The following is an 8,019-nucleotide window of genomic DNA, read 5'->3' on the forward strand; positions in this document are numbered from 1 at the left end:
GCTGCTGCTCTAGTGAAGAAACCCAAGGTAAAACCCAAACCCGAGACTAAGTGCTTCTGTAATAAGGGGAACAACCACTAGAGCAGAATTACCCTAGATACTTGGTAGATAAGAAGGCTGGCAAGGTCGATAGAAGTATATTGGATATACATTGTGTTAATGTGTACTTTGCTAGTACTCCTAGTAGCACCAGGGTATTAGATACCGGTTCGGTTGCTAAGTGTTAGTAACTCGAAACAAAAGGCTACGGAATAAACGGAGACTAGCTAAAGGTGAGCTGACGATATGTGTTGGAAGTTTTTCCAAGCTTGATATGATCAAGCATCGCACGCTCCCTCTACCAAAGAGATTGGTGTTAAACCTAAATAATTGTTATTTGGTGTTTGCGTTGAGCATAGACATGATTGGATTACGTCTATCGCAATACGGTTATTCATTTAAGGAGAATAATGGTTACTCTGTTTATTTGAATAATACCTTCAATGGTCTTACACCTAAAATGAATGGTTTATTAAATCTCGATCGTAGTGATACACATGTTCATGCCAAAAGATAGTAATGATAGTACCACCTACTTGTGGCACTGCCACGTAAGTCATATCGGTATAAAACGCATGAAGAAGCTCCATATTGATGGATCTTTGGGCTCACTCGTTTTTGAAAAGTTTGAGACATGCGAACCATGTCTATTGGTGTATATGCATGAAGAAACTCCATGCAAATGGACCGTTTTGACTCACTTGATTTTGAATCACTTGGGACATGCAAATCATACCACATGGGCAAGATGACTGAAAAGCCTCGTTTTCAGTAAGATGGAACAAGATAGCAACTTGTTGGAAGTAACACATTTTGATGTGTGCAGTCCAATGAGTGCTGAGGCATGCAGTGAATATCGTTATGTTCTTACTTCACAGATGATTCGAGTAGATGTTGAGAATATTTACTTGATGAAACACAAGTCTGAATTATTGAATGGTTCAAGTAATTTCAGAGTGAAGTAGAAGATCATTGTGACAAGAGGATAAAATGTCTATGATATGATCATAGAGATGAATATCTGAGTTACGAGTTTTGGCACACAATTAAGACATTGTGGAAATTGTTTCGCAATTAATACCGCCTGGAACACCATAGTGTGATGGTGTGTCCAAACGTCATAGTTGCACCCTATTGGATATGGTGCATACCATGATGTCTCTTATCGAGTTACCACTATCGTTCATGGGTTAGGCATTAGAGACAACCACATTCACTTTAAATAGGGCACCACATAATTTCGTTGAGACGACACCGTATGAACTATGGTTTGGAGAAACCTAAGTTGTCGTTTCTTGAAAGTTTGGGGCTGCGACGCTTATGTGAAAAGGTTTCAGGTTGATAAGCTCGAACCCAAAGCGGATAAAATGCATCTTCATAGGACACCCAAAACAGTTGGGTATACCTCCTGTCTCAGATCCGAAAGCAATAAGGGATTGTTTCTAGAATCGGGTCCTTTCTCGAGGAAAAGTTTCTCTCGAAAGAATTGAGTGGGAGGATGGTGGAGACTTGATGAGGTTATTGAACCGTCACTTCAACAAGTGTGTAGCAGGGCACAGGAAGTTGTTCCTGTGGCACCTACACCAATTGAAGTGGAAGCTTATGATAGTGATCATGAAACTTCGGATCAAGTCACTACCGAACCTCGTGGGATGACAAGGATGCGTACTACTTCAGAGTGGTACGTAATCCTGTCTTGGAAGTCATGTTGCTAGACAACAATGAACCTACGAGCTATGGAGAAGCGATGGTGGGCCCGGATTCCGATAAATGGCTCAAGGCCATAAAACCCGAGAGAGGATCCATGTATGAAAACAAAGTGTAGACTTTGGAAGAACTACTTGATGGTCGTAAGGCTGTTAGGTACATATGGATTTTGAAAGGAAGACAGACAATGATGGTAAGTGTCACCATTGAGAAAGCTCGACTTGTCGTTAAGATGTTTTTCGACAAGTTCAAGGAGTTGACTACGATGAGACTTTCTCACTCGTAGCGATGCTAAGAGTCTGTTGGAATTATATTAGCAATTACTGCATTATTTATGAAATCTTGCAGATAGGATGTCAAAACATTGTTTCCTCGACGATTCTTGAGGAAAGGTTGTATGTGATACAACCGGAAGGTTTTGTCTATCCTGAAATATGCTAATAAGTATGCAAAGCTCCAGCAATCCTTCTGAGGACTGGAGTGAGCATCTCGGAGTTGGAATGTATGCTTTGATGATGATCAAAGATTTTGGGTGTATACAAAGTTTATGAGAAACTTGTATTTCCAAAGAAGTGAGTGGGAGCACTATAGAATTTCTGATGAGTATATGTTGTTGACATATTAATGATCAGAAATGACGTAGAATTTCTGGAAAGCATATAGGGTTATTTGGAAAGTGTTTTCAATGGAAAACCTGGATTAAGCTACTTGAACATTGAGCATCAAGATCTATAAGGATAGATCAAAACGCTTAATAGTACTTTCAAATGAGCACATGCCTTGACGTGATCTTGAAGGTGTTCAAGATGGATCAGTCAAAGAAGGAGTTCTTGCCTGAGTTGTAAGGTATGAAGTTAAGACTTAAAGCTCGACCATGGCAGAATAGAGAGAAAGGAACGAAGGTCGTCCCCTATGCTTAAGACATAGGCTCTACAGTATGCTATGCTGTGTACCGCACCTGAAGTGTGCTTTACCATGAGTCAGTCAAGGGGTACAAGAGTGATCCAAGAATGGATCACAGGACAGCGGTCAAAGTTATCCTTAGTAACTAGTGGACTAAGGAATTTTCTCAATTATGGAGGTGGTAAAAGAGTTCGTCGTAAAGGGTTACGTCGATGCAAGCTTAACACCTATCCGGATAGCTCTGAGTAGAGATACCGGATACGTATAATGGAGCAACAATTTAGAATAGCTCCAAGTAGAACAGTTATTTGGAATAGCTCCAAATAGAACGTGGTAGCTGCATCTAGGAGATGACATAGAGATTTGTAAAGCACACACGGATCTGAAAGGTTCAGACCCGTTGACTATAACCTCTCTCACAAGCATAACATGATCAAACCCAGAACTCATCGAGTGTTAATCACATGGTAAATGTGAACTAGATTATTGACTCTAGTAAACTCTTTGGGTGTTAGTCACATGGGGATGTGACCTTGAGTGTTAATCACATATCGATGTGAACTAGATTATTGACTCTAGTGCAAGTGGGAGACTGTTGGAAATATGCCCTAGAGGCAATAATAAATTGATTATTATTATATTTCCTTGTTCATGATAATCGTTTATTATCCATGCTAGAATTGTATTGATAGGAAACTCAGATACATGTGTGGATACATAGACAACACCATGTCCCTAGTAAGCCTCTAGTTGACTAGCTCGTTAATCAATAGATGGTTACGGTTTCCTGACCATGGACATTGGATGTCGTTGATAACGGGATCACATCATTAGGAGAATGATGTGATGGACAAGACCCAATCCTAAGCCTAGCACAAGATCATGTAGTTCGTATGCTAAAGCTTTTCTAATGTCAAGTATCATTTCCTTAGACCATGAGATTGTGCAACTCCCGGATACCGTAGGAGTGCTTTGGGTGTGCCAAACGTCACAACGTAACTGGGTGGCTATAAAGGTACACTACGGGTATCTCTGAAAGTGTCTGTTGGGTTGGCACGAATCGAGATTGGGATTTTGTCACTCCGTGTAAACGGAGAGGTATCTCTGGGCCCACTCGGTAGGACATCATCATAATGTGCACAATGTGACCAAGGGGTTGATCACGGGATGATGTGTTACGGAACGAGTAAAGAGACTTGCCGGTAACGAGATTGAACAAGGTATCGGTATACCGACGATCGAATCTCGGGCAAGTACCATACCGCTAGACAAAGGGAATTGTATACGGGATTGATTGAGTCCTTGACATCGTGGTTCATCCGATGAGATCATCGTGGAACATGTGGGAGCCAACATGGGTATCCAGATCCCGCTGTTGGTTATTGACCGGAGAACATCTCGGTCATGTCTGCATGTCTCCCGAACCCGTAGGGTCTACACACTTAAGGTTCGATGACGCTAGGGTTATAAAGGAAGCTTGTATGTGGTTACCGAATGTTGTTCGGAGTCCCGGATGAGATCCCGGACGTCACGAGGAGTTCCGGAATGGTCCGGAGGTAAAGATTTATATATAGGAAGTCCTGTTTCGGCCATCGGGACAAGTTTCGGGGTCATCGGTATTGTACCGGGACCACCGGAAGGGTCCCGGGGGCCCACCGGGTGGGGCCACCTGCCCCGGGGGGCCACATGGGCTGTAGGGGGTGCGCCTTGGCCTACATGGGCCAAGGGCACCAGCCCCTAGAGGCCCATGCGCCAAGATATAGGAAAAAGGGGAGAGTCCTAAAGGGGGAAGGCACCTCCGAGGTGCCTTGGGGAGGATGGACTCCTCCCCCCTCCTTAGCCGCACCCCTTTCTTGGAGGAGGGGCAAGGCTGCGCCTCCCCCCTCTCCCCTGCCCCTATATATAGTGGAGGGGAGGGAGGGCATCCATACCTGAGCCCTTGGCGCCTCCCTCCCTCCCGTGACACCTCCTCCTCTCCCGTAGGTGCTTGGCGAAGCCCTGCAGGATTGCCACGCTCCTCCATCACCACCACGCCGTTGTGCTGCTGCTGGATGGAGTCTTCCTCAACCTCTCCCTCTCTCCTTGCTGGATCAAGGCGTGGGAGACATCGTCGAGCTGTACGTGTGTTGAACGCGGAGGTGCTGTCCGTTCGGCACTAGGATCATCGGTGATCTGAATCACGACGAGTACGACTCCATCAACCCCGTTCACTTGAACGCTTCCGCTTAGCGATCTACAAGGGTATATAGATGCACTCCCCTTTCTACTCGTTGCTGGTCTCTCCATAGATAGATCTTGGTGTTACGTAGGAATTTTTTTGAATTTATGCTACGTTCCCCAACACCACCTAGCTTCTTTTTCCCTTGGGTTTCCGGAGCCCGAGGGTCATCTAATTATAACCCCCCCGGGCCAGTGCTCCTCTGAGTGTTGGTCCAACTCGTCAGCCGCCGATGGCCACCAGGGGCAACTCTGGGCTAGCCTACCGGAAGTTAAGACAATCTGAGTGTGCCCTGAGAACGAGATATGTGCAGCTCCTATCGGGATTTGTCGGCACATTCGAGTGGTGTTGCTGGATTTGTTTTAACTTGTCGAAGTGTCTTGAAGAACTGGGATACCGAGTCTGATCGGAACGTCTCGGGAGAAGGTCTATTCCTTCGTTGACCGTGAGAGCTTGTCATGGGCTAAGTTGGGACTCCCCTGCAGGGATTTGAACTTTAGAAAGCCGTGCCCGCGGTTATGGGCAGATGGGAATTTGTTAATGTCCAGTTGTAGATAACTTGAACCTTAACTTATTTAAAATGAATCAACTATGTGAGTTACCGTGATGGTCTCTTCTCGGCGGAGTCCGGGAAGTGAACATGGTATTGGAGTAATGCTTGCCGCAGGTTTCCCTCTAGTTACTCGCTCGCGCTTTGCCTCCTCTTCTCGCTCTCTTTTGCGAACAGGATAGCCACCATATATGCTAGTCGCTTGCTGCAGCTCCACATATTTTCCTTGCCTTACCTATAAGCTTGAATAGTCTTGATCACGAGGGTGCGAGATTGCTGAGTCCCTGTGGCTCACAGATTACTTCCAAACCAGATGCAGCGCCAGATGACTCCATTCCAGATGATGCGCTTGAGCTCAAGTGGGAGTTCGACAAGGACTCATGCCGATACTACGTGTCTTTCCCTGATGATCAGTAGTGGTGCCCAGTTGGGGTGACCGGGACCGTGTCACATGTTGGGTTATCTTTTATTTTGGCGCCGTAGTCGGGCCATGAGTGTTTGAATGTTGTAATGCTATTTATGTACTTTGATTGACGTGGCGAGTGTAAGCCAACTATTGTATCTCCCCTTTTATTATCTATATTACATGGGATGTTGTGAAGATTGCCTAACTTCGGACATTGCTTTCAATGCGGTTATGTCTCTAAGTCATGCCTCGACACGTGGGAGCTATAGCCGCATCGAGGGTGTTACACCCTTGAAGCGTTGTCGAGGCCACCCCAAACCCTAGAGAAGCTGCATCGAGGCCACTAATTAATATATATGATTCCTTACTATGATTAGGTAGCTAGTTCTACATTTGCCACTAATATATCCATCTGTCATGTTTGAATAATAATTTCCATGTTGTAAATATTTGTAGAAACTATGGACACCGCCCGAGACGAAGCAAAAGAAGCGTTGTTGAGGGACATAATCGCAGAAGGAAGTGATGCCGTCTCGTTGTTTCTCAACGACACCGATGGTCTGGAAGGAGAGGGTGAAGAAGCTGGCTACGGTGACCTAATGACGGTGCAAGAAGAAGAACATGAGGACGGCTCCGGTGACCCAATGCCGGTGCAAGAAGGAGACCGTGATGACGGCTCCGGTGACTGAACCGAGTCCGGCCAGATATATATATTAGTTAAGCCTGTGCTGACTAGCTAATTGATGCATTCATTGTTTTGGTTTGTACACATATTAATTAAGTCTTTGTTCTTTTTTCTAGCCCTCCGGATCGAGCACAACTTCGGTGAAGAGACGAGGCCCGAAGAAAAAGTTGAGCTCGGATGAAATGTTTGAGATCATAGCAATCGCGCCCGACGGCCAACCGATTGAACCCATCCGAACAAAGAACGCATTTGTTGCTCAGTGCGGGGTTCTGGTTAGGGACAAGATCCCGATCAGCATCCAGCAATGGTTTAAGCCGGCTACAGAAGACCCTGAGGTGTCTTATGTCAATGATATACAGAAAAATGATCTTTGGACTGAGCTGAAGTCAAATTTCACCCTACCGCCAGAGGATAATCCAGAGAACCCAGTTAAAGAGAAATTAATCAAGTCTTTTGCTCTTAAGAGGGTGGCAGAACTATTCAGGAGGTGGAAGAAAGAGCTGAATAAGTTTGTCGAAAATAATGAGACACCAGAATTCAAGGGCAGATATGAGAAGATCAGAGATCACTGGCCCGCATTTGTGGCCCACAAGACATCGGAAAAGAGTAAGAAGATGTCGGCGACAAACAAGCAAAATGCTGTGAAGAAGAAGCATCACCATCGCACGGGGTCAGTTGGCTACCTCGTAGCCCGGCCTAAGTGGGCCAAGACTGAGAATGATCTGATTGATAAAGGGATCGAACCAGAGACAATTAACTGGCCAGACCGTTGCCGGACTTGGTTCTTCGGGGCTGGCGGAACCTTGGACCCTGTAACAGGGAAGTGCATTTGGACGAACGATCAACTGGACATACCAGTCAGGAAGCTTCAGCAATATATCGAAGCAGCGCAGCAAGGGACGTTCTTTCCAGACAGAGAGAATGACGAGCTCACAATGGCCCTCGGGAATCCTGAGCACCCTGGACGGACACGAGGCACGCCAGGCTCCATTCCGTGGAAGGTTGGGTTTCCGGACGCTGGCGGTTACAAATCCCATGAGAGGAGGAAAAAAGTGCAGTAGACCCAAATGTAGGCGCTGCAAGCAAGGGTACAAGCGATAGAGGAACGAGAAGCAAATTGCAGCAAACGTACTGCCGAAGCTTCCCCCGAAACTATCCCGCCATCTCAGTGAAGAAGCAGCGTGGCTTCCACCGAGCTGCTTCAGCCGAAGCATGCCTTGACGGCTCCTGCCAGCTATCCCGTGGATGCTATCACAGAGTCTCAAAATTGCCACCTTATGATGCAATGGATGAATTTGAAGGTCAAGGCGGCTGTTGGCTCTGTTTATCCTACTGAACCCGGCGCAACTTTTCACTGCCGGCCGATTCCAGAAGGATATGCTAGGGTGATGGTGGATGAAATAACGGAGGGATTTGAGGACCTCCAGCTTGACCACCCTACCGGTGAAGGGGAGACTAGGCTGGGGTCTGCTCTGAAGACTCCATGCCTATGGCGGAAGGAGCTCATCAAC

The sequence above is a fragment of the Triticum aestivum genome, chromosome 5A (genome assembly GCF_018294505.1).
Source record: "Triticum aestivum cultivar Chinese Spring chromosome 5A, IWGSC CS RefSeq v2.1, whole genome shotgun sequence".
NCBI classification, from domain to species: domain Eukaryota; kingdom Viridiplantae; phylum Streptophyta; class Magnoliopsida; order Poales; family Poaceae; genus Triticum; species Triticum aestivum.